Source organism: Zalophus californianus, chromosome 15 (assembly GCF_009762305.2).
Source record: "Zalophus californianus isolate mZalCal1 chromosome 15, mZalCal1.pri.v2, whole genome shotgun sequence".
Lineage (NCBI taxonomy): Eukaryota > Metazoa > Chordata > Mammalia > Carnivora > Otariidae > Zalophus > Zalophus californianus.
The window spans coordinates 6874353-6891697 of NC_045609.1; the positions used below are offsets into that span (position 1 = coordinate 6874353).

At 45.2% G+C, this 17345-nt stretch overlaps 1 protein-coding gene across 24 annotated transcripts in view; it reads right to left on the reverse strand.

The window, feature by feature from the left end:
- SGMS1 (sphingomyelin synthase 1) overlaps nucleotides 1–17345 on the reverse strand; it is a 263991-nt gene that overhangs the window by 49126 nt on the left and 197520 nt on the right. Inside the window, exons 1-2 of one of the 24 annotated variants that reach the window (XM_027596042.2) lie at nucleotides 13490–13633; nucleotides 12034–12164 (exon numbers count right to left, since the gene is read on the reverse strand). The exons of 21 other annotated variants lie outside the window; for them this stretch is intronic. The gene's annotated coding sequence lies outside the window, so the exon portion shown is untranslated. Of the gene's footprint in view, nucleotides 1–3740; nucleotides 3854–12033; nucleotides 12165–13489; nucleotides 13634–17090; nucleotides 17253–17345 lie in introns of those variants that run through there. 2 more of the 24 variants (XM_027596043.2, XM_027596041.2) reach the window with 2 other exon arrangements.

Here is a 17345-nt window from a genome sequence, read left to right on the forward strand (position 1 = left end):
CTGTTCCCGGTGCTGAGCCCTTCACACCCATGGTTCACTCATTCCGTAACTGGAGGTCTATACCGCCCACCCCCCTGCACCCCTTTTGTGCATCCCCCACCCGTCTGTTCTCTGTTGAGATACGTTCTTTACTCTCAAAAAGCTTCAAGTGCATAACCCTGTGTGTTATAGTGAAGTACATTCCAAATGGGTCATAAGGTGTTCTCTCAAGTTCACATGCATTTATGAAGCCTCTAACACCAACACAAATGTGACGCCAAGTGCAGGAACCACAGCCTTAGACAAACCACCACAGAAACACCAGGGAAAATACTTCATAAATGAAAACACCGGGCAAAACATCTTTTATGTCACAGATCGCAAGTACAAAGAACTCTTAAAAAATCAGTTAAGGAAAAGAAGACTTAAAGATTACAAGTAGGCCAATCACACACACACACACACACACACACACACACTCACACACACACACAGCCAACAACAAATGTGGAGGAAAAAAAATTCAATCTCACCGATTAAAATCAATTACAGCTACTGAGTTGCCAAAGATGAAAAAGAACCATAATTTTAAAAAAAACCCAGCATCCACATGTTCCGTCAGTCCCATCTCTGAAGTGTATCCTGAACCCATTCACTTCTCCTTCCTTCCATGCGACCACCTTGGCTCAACACCACACCTCGGGAATTTCCGCCTCGACCTCCTGTGCTCGCCGTCCACCCAAAGTCCAACTGCATTCTCCATAAGGCGGCAACGAGAACCTCGTCAAGTCAGTGACTCCCATCTCTGAAATCCTGCAGCACTTCCCACTGCTCTGAGAAGTAAAACCCACGCTCAACTGTTGCGCAGCTTACGAGACCCTTCCTGCCCTTGTATGGCCAAGTGCCACCCCTGCACACTTCAGTGACGTGAGTCTGCTTCTAGTTCCTGACGGCCCCAGGACATTTGAACAGTCACTGCTACCTGGGACACGTTCACCCTCTTTCTCACTCAACTTCCAGGCTTCCACTCTCATGTCATCTCTTCAGATAAGCCTTCTGTGACCATCCCCTTACCTACATCATCTCCCTTAGTGAGTGTCTTTCTGTCTTACCACAATGGAAGCCCCGTGAAGGAAGGTCCTTTGCTATGTTTTTCCACTACTGTATCCCCAGGAGCCAGCACAGTGCTCGGGACCTAGTAGGCACTCAATATGAATCTATGTTCCACAAATGAAAAAATAAATACTGGGTAAGGAAGGCAGTTGCCACTTTCTAACTCTAAGAACGTAGGTCTTAAATCCAGATTCTTCACAGTGTGACAATAAACAGATTATGCTCTTTAAAACTCATTTTCTGGGGTGCCTGGGTGGCTCAGTCGTTAAGCGTCTGCCTTCAGCTCAGGTCATGGTCCCGGGGTCCTGGGATCGAGGCCCGCATCGGGCTCCCTGCTCCGTGGGAAGCCTGCTTCTCCCTCTCCCGCTCCCCCTGCTTGTGTTCCCTGTCTCGCTGTGTCTCTGTCAAATAAATAAATAAAATCTTTAAAAAAAATAAATAAATCTCATTTTCTCCCACCTATAAAAAGCGAATCCATAAAACACATCATCAAAAAAAGTCATTAAAAAATAAGTAATCTCTTAAAAAGAAATACAGCTAGGATTTTCAGATGGGAAAACACACATCCTTTAATCATACCACTTCTTTCTTTAGTAGGAGGAGAAAATGACACTGAGCTGTACTGGCTTAAGAACTTTGTTAAACATGCAAAAAGAATCGGCCATCCAACTGTTATGCCTAAAAAGGAGGTTCAGAGAGGTTTCTCAGTTTTTATTCTTTGCTGTAGGCAAAGTAAAGAGAAAATCCAGAGTCAATGCCACAATACAAAAACCAAACGTATTCAAAGAAAATCTACAATTTCATAGTTACACAATGAATTAAAGTAAAATATACTTTTTTCTCCCCCTCCAAATTATAAACACAGTCATTTCCCACCTAAAATGAAGCCCTTACATTTTTTCAAAGTTACCAAAATCCCCCTCGAGCATATGTTAGGTCAGTGGGAGAGAGAGTTTCATCGTGGGAAACAGGAGGCCTTACAGGCGTTTCCCAGCGGCTTCGGAAAGAATGAGACCTTGTAGATTCTTTATAGATGGATTGTTCATTCCTCTGTAGTCGCAGCTGAGGCCTGGCTAGGGTATGACAGGAGAACCAGGCAGACCTGAGCAACAAGGCGTTGAGATGGCAGGTTGCTAGTTACTCCTCACCTAACAGAGCCTGGCCGCTAGAACAGAACCACAGATGTCAGTCCGGAGCTCTGTTTTTTGTTTTTTTTTTTTTTTCTTTTAAGATTTTATTTATTTATCTGACAGAGAGAGACACAGTGAGAGAGGGAACACAAGCAGAGGGAGTGGGAGAGGGAGAAGCAGGCGTTCCACCGAGCTGGGAGCCCGATGCGGGGCTCGATCCCAGGACCCTGGGATCATGACCTGAGCCGAAGGCAGACGCTTAACAACTGAGCCACCCAGGCACCCCAGGAGCTCTGTTTTTTTAATGCCCAGATCATGGAATGCTCATTTTCCCCCCAAATTCTGCATTCATTAACACCTAAACCGTCTGACAAAAGGTCAGTTTCACATACAATGAGAACATTTTGTTACCATAACCTGAAATGGTGGCCTGGCTCATTGAGAGCATTTCACAATCTTGTCAAATGAGCTACAGATGTAAACTATGGGATCAAACAATTTAACTTCCAAATGTCACGGGTTATTTCAGTATAAAAGAGAAACAAGGAGCAAGGGAAACTATGGATTTCATTTGTAAAAGGACAAAACAGCAGTTATGAAGATCGAAGCTGGAAAATGAGTAAGAATGGCAATTGTACACTACGTTTGAGGGAAAGAATCTCTCAATAAGGAGGGTATTTAGCAACTAAAGATGCCGAAAATGGCTTTCCAAATTATTTCTGAAAACTACATTCTTACCCTAAAGTAACAGAGGCAGTCCATGGGTGGCTATACCCTATCTGGATCGCGCGCCACACCTACGCCAGAGGAGTCGAGCCACACACAGAACGCAGGACCCTCACGCCCAAAATAAGTCCTGCTTGCGTAGACCTCGGGTATGTTCTAGAGAAGCCCCGTTCATGAAGAGAACTTGTTGACCAGCATTCAGAGAGCAGATGACCCACGCGCTCTGGCAAGGGCGACGGGCACAGCAACTTCGCTGAAGACGCAAGCTCAAATTCATCTTCTATTTATAATCCTAATGAGCTCGTCCCTTCGGTATAAACAGAGCCAGCACTACGGAGCGAAGGACTGAAAATTATACCCATCTATAAGAGCCAAATCACGTCATCAAAATAAAACCAAACATTTATTAAGCACGTACTAAGCATTAAGCAGCGTCTGGGGCATTCTGGGAGCCCCAGGACGCTCACCACGGCTCCTGCCTAGCTAGGTTCCTGCGTCCCCAAACCAGATTCCAACTCTTTTCCAAGCCTACTGCTCTCACATGCCTTCTCCAGTCTAGCCAACTGCAATTCCACACCGGACAGACTCAGCAGGCACATCCCCTCTCCTCCCCTCCCACGCCAACCATTAAGGCCAATGCCATCAGGCATAAGACCCACCGGACTCAAGGGCATATTCGAGTACTAATCAGAAACTTTTATTCAGAAGTCCCCCACACCAGCATGAAAATATATAGTCTGATGAAGGAACATCAAAGCAGTGTCCACAAGAAGGAGAGAATAATGCACTGACCTTGGAGTTACTTTATTATTCCCCAAATGATTCAGAGTTTTGTTTCTAAAAGTCATCAATGTCCTGAGCAGCCGTTCTGAAAAAGTGTATCTCCGACAGTGAGAACTGATGGTCTGGGGAGAGTAACACAGAGAACATGACAGGTGGGATAAATTGGAACCAAAAGTACCAAAAGTGTGGAAGAGGAGATAAATACAAGGCATGTATGTAAGATTCAGCAAGAGCAGAAATAATTAGATAGAAATCAGTTAAGACTGTCATAACCTTTATGTAAGGTAATGTGACACTATTTACCAAAATCTACTACCTACTTTATATGTCACAGAAATTCTGTTTCTAAAAATCTGGCTTACAGACATAAAAATGAGTCAAGATGTTGGTTCAAAAGCGTTCACTGCAGCTGTGATTTTAGAGCAGAAGCATCTAAACATGCTTCATTGTGATCTGGCTAAATAAATGTGGAACCTCCTCACAACAGAATACCATGCAGTCAAGAAGGAATGAAGCGGATCTGCAGATACCAACATGTCTGCGATACAGAATTATGTATTATTTTCATTCAAAAATGCATGTATTTGGGGGGCGCCTGGGCAGCTCCGTCGGCTGAGCATCCAACTCCTTACCTCAGCTCAGGTCTTGATCTCAGGGTCCCGAGTTCAAGCCCCACTGTGGGCTCCACACTGGGCATGGAGCCTACTTAAAAAAATAAAATAAATAAAATAAAATAATGTACTTTGCCGTATAGATGTACACCCATGTGTGTAAGCACAAAAAGTCTACAAGTACACACAATGAGAGCCCATGGGACAATGGGGATGGAGAATGGAATGGGTGGGGGCCTCATTTGTTTATATGTGATTTCTATGCAACAATCATGTACCACTCTGTGTTTTAAAAAAAATAAAGATTACAGAGAGTACAAGAGGAAAAGGAGAAAGAGAGGAGGGAAGGGAAGAAAGATTACTGAAGAGTTGGTTCTCAAGTCCAGCATTAATGTTTGTGTTTTAAGATATAAATGCCCATGTGGGAGCAGCCACCCAAGCCAGGCGGTTCTGGACCTCACCCTCCCTGGCCGCCGCCTCTTCATGGGGCTTCGGGTCCCCTGCGTCTTTGGAAACCCATCCAACCTCGCTGGCAGGGGAAGCTCTGGTCAGAACGAAAGGAAAACAGAGCAGCCCCCGGCAGGCTCTGCTAACTCACCCGTCCCAGAGCTGAGCTGCACCAGAGCAGAAGACAGACCTTCTCTCTAAATTCTCTGGAGCCCCTGGGCGCCTGGGTGGCTCAGTTGGTTGGGCGACTGCCTTCGACTCAGGTCATGATCCTGGAGTCCCGGGATCGAGTCCCGTATGGGGCTCCCCGCTCAGCGGGGAGTCTGCTGCTCCCTCTGACCCTCCCCCCTCTCATGCTCTATCTCATTCTAATAAATAAAATCTTTAAAAAAAAAAAAAATTCTCTGGAACCCCTGAGGTTAAAACTATTAGATTGTTGGATTGTATTAGACATACATACCTATACCTTTTATATTAGGTAACATTTACATGGTGGTAGGCTTGGGAATTAAGAGTGGAGATTCTATTTAATTGATTTTTTGACCTGTGGCTCTCAGCTGGCCCCAGTCCGTCTCTGGGAAGAGTCCCCATATACAACAAGAAACTGACCAATGGAATCAGTAACCTTAAGGAGCAACCCCTTAAGGAGCAATGCTACACCATGGTAAACAAGTATCTTCTTGGAAAGTGTGCAAGGATATGGAAAGTTACATGTGCTATTGCTGCCAATTTCAAGCAAGCTTCTGTGCAGTCTATGCATGGCTTAGTCATGGTTTTGTGATGTCTGTATCATAGAGAAATCTACATGGCCACCAAACTGCTGACAGTTACCCCTGGTGACTTAACACTCCCACTTTCCGTTTCCTTCTTATGGCTCAAAATTTCATATCATGAACACTTAATATTTTTCTAATAAAAGACTGTAAAAATAAATAGCTGTTTGAAAGATGGATGCCCTCCCCCAACACACACCCATTCCATCTCCCACCCCACCCGCACCAAAAATCCCCCAACACACCCCCGAATCCTCTGTTATCAATGGCAACCTAGAAAGGGGGCCCCGAGAGCTGCCAGACTGGTTTGAGCAGACAGATCTAAGTTACAGCTCTTCACAAAACCAACCCCTGAAATCATTCTGGTCTCACGGACTCCCTAGGCCTGTCACCCTGGGCTTCATTTTTATGAGCTGCCAGTTCTACCCCAGGACTACGGGACTCACATGCCAGTTAGGGCAGCACCATTGTACGCCGGCTGAAACAGGATCAGCACACGGCTACCTGCTCTCTGTAGTCCCCCGAAACACCTAACACTTGCAAATCAAAATAACAAAGGTCAAAGTCTTTAGGAGCAGGTTGTTAACTACAGCAGGAGTTATACACAAAGTGCAACGGCTTCTTTTTTTTTTTTTTAATAATTTTTTATTATGTTAATCACCATACATTACATCATTAGTTTTTGATCTAGTGTTCCATGATTCATTGTTTGTGCATCACACCCAGTGCTCCACGCAGAATGTGCCCTCTTTAATACCAATCACCAGGCTAACGCAACCCCGCACCCCCTCCCCTCTAGAAACCTCAGTTTGTTTTTCAGAGTCCATCGTCTCTCGTGGTTCGTCTCCCCCCCCCCAACTTACTCCCTTTCATTCTTCCCCTCCTGTTATCTTCTTCTTTTTTTTTTCTTAACATATATTGCATTATTTGTTTCAGAGGTACAGGTCTGTGATTCAACAGTCTTGCACAATTCACAGCGCTCACCGGAGCACATACCCGCCCCGATGTCTGTCACCCAGCCACCCCATCCCTCCCACCCCCCCCACCACTCCAGCAACACTGGAGTTTGTTTCCTGAGATTAAGAATTCCTCATATCAGTGAGGTCATATGATACATGTCTTTCTCTGATTGACTTATTTCACTCAGCATAACACCCTCCGGTTCCATCCACGTCGTTGCAAATGGCAAGATCTCATTCCTTTTGATGGCTGCATAATATTCCATTGTGTATATATACCACTTCTTCTTTATCCATTCATCTTGTCGATGGACATCTTGGCTCTTTCCACAGTTTGGCTATTGTGGACATTGCTGCTATAAACATTGGGGTGCACGTACCCCTCTGGATCCCTACATTTGTATCTTTGGGGTAAATACCCAGTAGTGCAATGGCTGGATCGTATGGTAGCTCTATTTTCAACTGTTTGAGGAACCTCCATACTGTTTTCCAGAGTGGTGGCACCAGCTTGCATTCCCACCAACAGTGTAGGAGGGTTCCGCTTTCTCCGCATCCCCGCCAACATCTGTCGTTTTCTGACTTGTTAATTTTAGCCATTCTGACGGGTGTGAGGTGGTATCTCATGGAGGTTTTGATTTGGATTTCCCTGCTGCCGAGCGATGTGGAGCACTTTTTCATGTGTCTGTTGGCCATTTGGATGTCTTCTTTGGACAAATGTCTGTTCATGTCTTCTGCCCATTTCTTGATTGGATTATTTGTTCTTTGGGTGTTGAGTTTGATAAGTTCTTTACAAATTTTGGATTAGCCCTTTATCTGATACGTCATTTGCAACTATTTTCTCCCATTCTGTCGGTTGTCTTTTGGTTTTGTGGACTGTTTCTGTTGCTGTGCAAAAGCTTTTTATCTTGATGAAGTCCCAAGAGTTCATTTTTGCCCTGGCTTCCCTTGCCTTTGGCGATGTTTCTAGGAAGAAGTTGCTGCGGCTGAGGTGGAAGAGGTTGCTGCCTGTGTTCTCCTGTAGGATTTTGATGGACTCCTGTCTCACGTTTAGGTCTTTCAACCATCTGGAGTCTGTTTTTGTGTGTGGTGTAAGGAAATGGTCCAGTTTCATTCTTCTGCATGTGGCTGTCCAATTTTCCCAACACCATTTGTTGAAGAGACTGTCTTTTTGCCACTGGACATTCTTTCCTGCTTTGTGGAAGATGAGTTGACCATAGAGTTGAGGGTCCATTTCTGGGCTCTCTATTCTGTTCCATTGATCGATGTGCCTGTTCTTGTGCCAGGACCATACTGTCTTGATGATGACAGCTTTGTAATAGAGCTGGAAGTCCGGAATTGTGATGCCGCCAGCTTTGCTTTTCTTTTTCAAGATTCCTCTGGCTATTCGGGGTCTCTTCCGGTTCCATACAAATTTTAGGATTATTTGTTCCATTTCTTTGGAAAAGGTGGATGGTACTTTGATGGGGATTGCACTGAATGTGTAGATTGCTCTAGGTAGCACTGACATCTTCACAATGTTTGTTCTTCCAGTCCATGAGCATGGAACATTTTTCCATTTCTTTGTGTCTTCTTCAATTTCTTTCCTGAGTATTTTATAGTTTTCTGAGTACAGATCCTTTGCCTCTTTGGTTAAATTGATTCCTAGGTATCTTATGGTTTTGGGTGCAATTGTAAATGGGATCGACTCCTTGATTTGTCTCTCTTCTGTCTTGTTGTTGGTGTATAGGAATGCCACCGATTTCTGTGCATTGATTTTATATCCTGCCACTTTACTGAATTCCTGTATGAGTTCTAGCAGTTTGGGGGTGGAGTCTTTTGGGTTTTCCACATACAGTATCATATCATCTGCAAAGAGTGAGAGTTTGACTTCCTCATTGCCGATTTGGATGCCTTTGATTTCTTTTTGTTGTCTGATTGCTGTGGCTAGGACTTCTAATACTATGTTGAATAGCAGTGGTGAGAGTGGACATCCCTGCCGCGTTCCTGACCTTAGGGGAAAAGCTCTCAGCTTTTCCCCATTGAGAATGATATTGGCTGTAGGTTTTTTATAGATGGCTTTTATGATATTGAGGTAGGTACCCTCTATCCCTATACTCTGAAGAGTTTTGATCAAGAAAGGATGCTGTACTTTGTCAAATGCTTTTTCTGCATCTATTGAGAGGATCCTATGATTCTTGTTCTTTCTTTTGTTAATGTATTGTATCACGTTGATTGATTGGCGGATGCTGAACCAGCCTTGCAGCCCAGGGATAAATCCCACTTGGTCATGGTGAATCATCCTTTTAATGGACTGTTGGATCCTATTGGCTAGTATTTTGGTGAGAATTTTTGCATCCATGTTCATCAAGGATATTGGTCTGTAATTCTCCTTTTTGATGGGGTCTTTGTCTGGTTTGGGGATCAAGGTAATGGCGGCCTCCTAAAATGAGTTCGGAAGTTTTCCTTCCATTTCTATTTTTTGGAACAGTTTCAGGAGAACAGGTATTAATTCTTCTTGAAATGTCTGATAGAATTCCCCTGGGAAGCCATCTGGCCCTAGGCTTTTGTTTGTTGGGAGATTTTTGATGACTGCTTCAATTTCCTTCGTGGTTATAGGTCAGTTCAGGTTTTCTATTTCTTCCTGGTTCCATTTTGGTAGTTGATACATCTCTAGGAATGCACCCATTTCTTCCAGGTTATCTGATTTGCTGGCATAGAGTTGCTCATAATATGGTCTTAAAATTGTTTGTATTTCTTTGGTGCTGGTTGTGATCTCTCCTCTTTCATTCATGATTTTGTGGATTTGGGTCATTTCTCTTTTCTTTTTGATCAGTCTGGTCAGGGGTTTATCCGTCTTGTTAATTCTTTCAAAGAACCAGCTCCTAGTTTCGTGGATCTGTTCTACTGTTCTTTTGGTTTCTCTTTCATTGATTTCTGCTCTGATCTTTATTATTTCTCTTCTCCTGCTGGGTTTAGGCTTTATTTGCTGTTTTTTCTCTAGCTCCTTTAGGTGTAGGGTTAGGTTGTGTATTTGAGGCCTTTCTTGTTTCTTGAGAAAGGCTGGTATTGCTATATACTTTCCTCTCAGGACTGCCTTTGCTGTATCCCAAACATTTTGAACAGTTGTGTTTTCATTTGCAATGGTTTCCATGAATCTTTTTCATTCTTCTTTAATTTCCTGGCTGACCCATTCATTCTTTAGTAGGATGCTCTTTAGCCTCCATGTATTTAAAGTGCAACGGCTTCTTACTAAGAAGCACTTTAAGAAAGTGCTTTCTTAAAAAAAAGAAAAAAAGAAAAACGAATGCTTATAGCTTTTATTTGCAGGTACCCTCTAAGTATACAATTATCTGTTTGTCTCAGCAAAAACTCTGGTTAAGTTTATTGTACCTCTATTTTACCGGTGAGGACAAGGAGGCTCAGAAAGGGATTCCAGGTTAGATCTTTGTGCTACAGTTTTAATTCCATTACATCAATTATCCAGAATTTCTCACTGAATTATGTGAGATGAACAAAGCAAACGATCCACTTTTTCCTCTTACTAAAAAGACTTCTGTTGCAATTCTATTTTATCAGAATTGTAAAAATTTATACAGGATTTTCTTGCAAACTTGTATTCTCATGTTTGGCCTGAAGTTTTAAAACAATCTTGTTCTTGGGCGCCTGGGTGGCTCAGTTGGTTAAAACAATCTTGTTCTTTCAAACCATGTTCTTTTTTTTCAAACCATCGATCTTTTAATAAAGCAGGACAAAGGATGGTTTTCTTTTTGTGTCATTTGAATTAAGTGGTGTAAGCATCACGTGCGAAACTGTGCCAACTGTACAGAGAAAAGTCTGAGAGAGCACCAAAAAGAGAGAGAAACACGGTATCTGTAATTTGGAGACACAGGATATAGAAATTATTTGAAAAAAATCACAACGGCTTTATAATGAATAGTTTCCACTTTCCTCGGTAAAAATTACATAAACTTTGACTTGGACTGCGCTTCATGTGATTTTTTTTAATTGCCTTAAATATAAAATTCTCTTAATACTGTTTCACATACACACACAAAACACATATATATATATAATTTTGTACTATTAACGTTCATTGCTTTTTTCTCAACAGGCACAGATGCCCTTTTGGAGTGTGGTCACGGCTGCTCTCTCTCGCATACACACTTAAACCTGAGGCAGCCAAGAGTCCGGTGCTTCCAGTGGGCACTGGAAGGTCCAGAAATGGGTTCGAATTCTCCCTCCTTCCTTCACTACCATTTGTGTGATCTTGGGTGGGTTACTGAACATTCAAGCTTCTTGTTTCCTCATCTCTAAAATGAGGATAAATAATATCGATCTCAGGTGGCTAAAAAAAAAAAAATTTTTTTTCTTTTTTTTGTCTTTTTGCTTTGAAACAATTTGAAATTTAGGGAAAAGCTGCAGGAATGGGACAGAAAACAGAGGTAAACCCTTCGCCCGGCTTCCTTTCTGTGAGCAACTAAGATGGCCAGAGTGCAGTTATCAAAACCAGGAAACTAACACTGCTGTGTTCTTAGTGACCAAGGGACAGACCTTATTTGCCTTTCACCAGTGTCCCTGCGCTGTCCCCCCAAACGTGGCCGTCCTCAATTGGCCCTCGCGCTTCCGGACCTTGACCCCACTGTCTGCAGGAGGTACTCTGTAGTGTCTCTCAGATGTTCTCTAAAGATCAGCTTGAGGTTGTGCATTTTTGGCAAGAACACCTCAGGCTACACTTGTAGCCTCTTTGCAGCATCGCAGGACGGGGCACACGATGTCCCCACGTCTTATTACTGGTAATGCTAGCAGCTGGTAACCTCGGAGAACTGTTTACAAGCCATGGTCCCGGCACACAGTACGTCCTCCACCAACGGTGGCTACGACCACGGCGAGGTTCGGGCTAAGAACACAAATTCTGGAATCAGGCAGATGTGCGTTCTCATGCCCATCCCACCAGCTCCTGCCACGTGACCATGGGCATAACTCCCCCACCTTCCTTGGGTGTAAAGACAAAACCACCTGTGAAGTTGTCACAAAGCCACCACAACGTTCTGAAGGCGACAAAAGGAGAAAACTCAGGTAAAGCACTCAGTGCCTGGAAGTCGAGAATGTTCCAGCAATCGCTATTATTACTTTGTAAGGCAGTTACTATTTTTCTGCAAAATAAGCACTGTGACTTAAGGAAATCTGACATCCAGGGGAAAAGGCGAGTTCGGGGCACTGCGGGGGTAGGCTGGAGGGCTGTGAGGTGGGGGAGCACAGAGCCTCTCCCTGCAGCTGGCCACAGAGGGCCGGCCCCCCCCCTCGCTCCCCCCCAACCCTGGTAAGGTCACCACCCCTCCCCTGCTGAGTTTGAGGCTGCCACACAGGACATCACATTTTTTTCTTCTACAGCTGTCCCTACTGGGTGTAGATTAGTGAAGAAGGAAACTCAGGACACCTACATGTGGGACTTAGAATCTATGATGAGACAATCCCCCCCTTTTTAAAGACAAATCTAATCCCAAAGGAACCAGAAAATAAACGTCAAACTAACCCTGAGGGGTCTGGATATGCAAGCGGAAACTTGAAACACTTCTTCATCAGAGCATATGAAGAACCATAAAACCCATCACTGCACCGCAGCCTTCGTGGATTTAACCTCAGCTTTGGGAAGCCATGTCCAACCTACAAACACACGAGAGTAACAAGAGACACACTGGTTGCTCTGTCCTGCGGCTTAGCTGTTAAATGCCCAAGTATCAGGGCAATAACCATCCGACAGAGCCGATGCTCTGGCTCCCAGGGGCCCCGGTGACCTCTAAATAACTTTGAAGAGCACTGAATGTTCAGAGGGCAGTTTAAGCCAAGAACTGACCAGGATCAAGAACCCAAGGCCACGGGCACCTGGGTGGCGGACTCTTGATTTTGGCTCGGGTCATGAGATCGAGTCCTGCGTCGGGCTGTGCCGTGGGCATGGGGCCTGCTTAAGATTCTCTCTCGCCCTCCGCCCCTACCCCCGCTCGCATGCTCTCTCTTTAAAGAAAAAAATATACATATCCAAGGCCCTTCCTTAGCACGCTTCTGTTCTGCAGGTGGAGGGGAGGTCCACTACTAGCTTTCTTACTTCCTGCTCTTCCCTCCTGGGGCAAGGAGGGAGGTGAGAACAGCGAACACTACTCAGAGCTTACTAGGATCTAAGCTTTTTACAGACACACTCGTTGAAAGCAAAAAAGGAGTAAGAATCGCTACGGACAGGGCCCCAGATGTTAGCTGAGGTGCTCGAGGCCACACACTGGAATGGGCTGCCAACATCCGGCTCCAAGCCGGAGTGCCCCACACTCAGGGGCGGGCACCCCCAAGCGAGGATGCTGTCCCTTCCCTTCCCTTCACACCGTGGAGTAATGCTGACAGACGACTCCAGAACGTGTCTTCAGGTCCTCGAAGTGAGGGGGCACTGTGACCACACGCCTTGTTATTGCCGACAAATTCTTCTCCCTTCTTGACCCACCACCTCGGGAGCACACTCAGGGGTCACCACCCCTGGCGGTTCCTAACACAGGGCCACCTGCCTCCTCCACCCCTTGCCCAGGCTAGCGTGTCCACCGTCCACACCCTTGCTGCACATCTGGGAGTCAAGGGCAGGTTTCCTGTCCAGAGCCCAAGCTGTGGACAGACTTCCTTCTGGCCCCAAGTGCCCCTCAAGCTCCATCTGTCACAAAGACCATTCCTGAGCACAAGTCACATCTGCAACGGGGGGGGTGACATCAGGGGACAAACCGCCCAGGAAGTTCCACAGTCTCGCGGTTCCTCGACCTCTTAGGCAAAGGTATGCAAACATGACTGGGGTTCTTTCAGAGAGCCCCTTTCCCAGGTTGAAAGCCCCTCCCTAGCTCCTACCCCCAGCCCCCAGGGCTCCAAGCTCTGAAGAGCTTCCCACCTCCACCCCACATACACAGCCACGACCCGTTCCCCCAAAACACATCGACGTGTGTCTTTGTGACCGTATTTACCTTATATTATCTCTTTCCCTGCCGATTACAGAAGCAACATATTCCCCTTGTGAGACAGTCAAACACAGAAGTGCATTCAAGTGCAGGCAGGCAGGACAGGTGAACAAGCCTCCATTCTTCAGACAGTCTGTGCTAACAATGTGAGGTGCGTCCCTCAGGACTTAAAAACAAAAAATGCAAATCTAATTGTTAAATGAAAAAAGTGAGGGGGAGATTTATACGTATTGTATCACGCCACTGTGTGAAAGACAGGGAAGGAGACAGACACATAAAATATCACTTGAAGGCTTCAACGCAGTCCTTACAGACTGACCCCGGGGAGTGGACCTGAGTGGCGAGGGTGCGAACCACCCTGTGCCCGTGAATTCTCCCTTACCACCTGAATGTGGAACCACGTGAATGTACCATCTACTCAAAATATTGGTTATTGAAGTTCAATATTACAAGAGAGAAAATTTACTCATTAAAAGACCCAGACCATGCCTAGCATAGAGCAGGCACTCAGTGGCTACACAGAATGAATCAATCAATGAGTCTAACGAGTTTAACGTAACAGGAATTGGCCCTCAACTGGCACATGCGGTCTTAAGTAACCTACAAACACAACAACGGGAAAACCAAGAAAGGTGTCCCTGATCTGTTCTTACAGAGGAATGGTATCAACGAAGAGGGAAAAAGGGTTTAGATATCATCTGGCAACTGTAACATTCTGAACACGTTCTCCCAAGACTCCCGCAAACAGAGGGTAGACACAGCCACCCCAGGGTCTGGGTGCACAGGCCCTAGGGACCCTACGTTAAGAGGGCGATATTTTATGTTCACGGTTTACCTTAAAACCCCATGTAGATCCTGTGTCTTGCCCTAGACTACAGTCATGGCTAGCATCACACAAAAACCTTCCCCTTTGCCGGAACTGTCAAGAAATAATGCGCCTATCACATTACTTCACACCTCTTGACCCACCAACTCTTATCTGGGGGAATTCAAGCACCTCCCTTTGAAAATCACACTCTAGGGCGCCTGGGTGGCTCAGTTGGTTAAGTGACTGCCTTCGGCTCAGGTCATGATCCTGGAGTCCCAGGATCGAGTCCCACATCGGGCTCCCTGCTCAGCGGGGAGTCTGCTTCTCCCTCTGACCCTCTTCCCTCTCGTGCTCGCTCGCTCTCTCTCTCTCATTCTCTCTCTCAAATAAATAGATAAAATCTTAAAAAAAAAAAAAGGAAAAGAAAATCACACTCTAATTGAATCTTTCAAGTTTACAAAGTGGGGTCATCGAAGTGCGGTTACCCACGGTCACACGGCAACGACAGGGCGGAGACTTGAACAATGGGCTTCGTGTGTGTCTCCTCGTCCCCACACCTACCCCACAGGCCCTGCCACCACCAGTTCCCCCAGAGGAAAGCCCTCTGGAATCCCAGCTGGGTCCAAAGGCCCGGGCTCAGTAACAGAACAGCTCTTTTGTAGCCCTTTGACCACGCGTGCTCAGCTCGGTCTCGCGATGCCCGCAAAACACAAAACCTCTAACAAGCCCTGTATCTCATTAGACTTTGTATGAGGCTTTTTGTTTCACAAACAAAACTGCTTCTAAGCACTTTTAACTATTTGGCAGTACCATTTGCATATTGGCTACTGTACTAATTGAAGATCTGTGTTTTATTTACGTGTTAAAACCAGAACCTCGGTTTGATAACATTTGGCTAACCAACAATTTTGACTAATTTAATGTCGGAAATAGCACAGCCTATTGGGTAATACACATTCCCCCTCCCCCGATTTTAGCTGGTTCCCTTAATCGTTTCAAAACAACTTCATATTGAAAAATGAGATTAACCTATTTTCTATAAAGAATTCCTTGAATAATAAACCATTGTTAAAATATCTGCACTGAAATTATGTCCGATTCTTACTCAGATGGTTGGTACTTTAAGTTTGTGTCATGCCCCTAAATAAAATACATGCACCATGTTTTATGAAATACACCTGCTGCAGGAAAGACACTTCAGCTGGAAACCAACTGTAACTGATGAAATAAAAAGTATCTTTGCGAGAAACAAAATACACAAATTTTGAGATTGCTACTGTAAAAATTTCCTGAATAGAGCATAAACTCCGAAGAATCATTTTACTCCCTCGGGGAATTTCAGCCAATAGAATGTTCACGTCTAGACATTTTAAAAGGAACTGGGAAATTTGACGTTTGCACCAAGTTCCTATGGCGGTAGAGGCATGTCCAAACAATTTCTCTACTGGATCAAAGATCTCCAGTTCCCAGGAAAAATTTCAGACGCTTTAGGTTCAAACGAATTCCACTGTCACAAAGGTGACCTGTGCGCGAAGGTCAAAGTGGCAGTGGTCACAGTCAGGGTCTGGTCAAGCAATGGAGAGACGTCATGGGGGAAACCGAGGTCATGGGGGCGACACAGTGATGGCAGGAATCTGCCCCAGAAAGGGGTGTGTGTGCTCCCCTGGCCCTACCATGGAACAGAAGAACGTCGATGAGAGCACAGTCTTTCCTGAGCATCTCCAGGAGCTCGTCCACTGTTCTGTGAATTCCCCCGACATCTGCCACAGCAGTGTTCAAGTATAAAGAAAAAGGCATGCTCCAGTTTCACAGCAGATTCCAAAGCAACTCAAAACCCTTAGAAACAGGAAGGCTTTCAGGCCAGGGGACACGAGAACTGACGTCAAGTCACTGACGGCCCCTCCTCATCTTTTAACGTCTCTCTGAACTGACCTGGGCAGAGTTCAGCACCTCTCCTCACCGGTGCTGCTGTGGTGGGGCCTCATCAGACAAACCATATGGAAACTTTTCAAAACCAGGGAATGCTGCACAAGAGAAGAGAGACTGTCAGAGTGCTCAAAGCGTGGCGAATTTATACACGACAAAGCTCCTAATGTCAACCGCTTTCTGCCCAGGAAACTACAGAAATAAAACAAGATCTAGCCACACTCCCTGAGAGCGTCTTATGATCCAAGGCCATAGTTTCTGTAGGAGTTTGATAAATCACACCAATCACTAGGACTTAGATTTGGATCTACTTCTCGTAAACACAACATCATAAGGAAAGGCCTCGCCTTCCACCTAACCGCACGAGCCAGGGAGGTAGCTACAGTCGAACCTCCGGGTTCTCCTCGTAACTTCACACCACCGAGGCTGTCCTCCTCAGGGGGTCCCTGACGACCCGCCCATCGAGCCCTGTACCTTTATAACGTCAGCAGGGCACAGTCCAAGAGTTATTTCGGGAACAGGAGAAAGAAGAGTCAACAGACAAAAAGTAAATAATCGGAATAACAAACATGAGAACAAAGTGTTGGAATAACATGATATGATGCCCGAGATTTGCTTTAAAATACCTCTCTCCCCGTCCGGAAACCACAGTCGCAGAGAGCTGACAGTCGTTAACACTGGGTGATAAGGATACCAAGGTCATCTGACCTGTCGCTCTACGTTCTTAAAAACTGTTTTTTAAAAACTCCTGCAAGAAAATGTTTCTTAAAGCTCTAATTTAGTAGGAACTCAATTTGTTTTAAAAAATAATACATGGATATTCACAAAAACAGACACGGCCCAGAAAAAAAGAAGAAAAATAAAAGCACCTACACATTTCTGTGGGGTGGTAGGAGGAAACCAAAGGGTAAGTCAGCGGATTCCACACCACCACCAGCAGAGCGCCACCGCTCACAGCACACGGGTCTGTCCAGCAAGCCTCACGCATTCATCACCAACTACTGGAGCCACCATGTCTTGACTGCACTTATCCTTCTAGGGTGGAGAATATGATGATTTAACAGACATACACATAATGGAACCAGCACCTCTTTAATCAGCCACCCACACGCACGACATTCCCTGAAC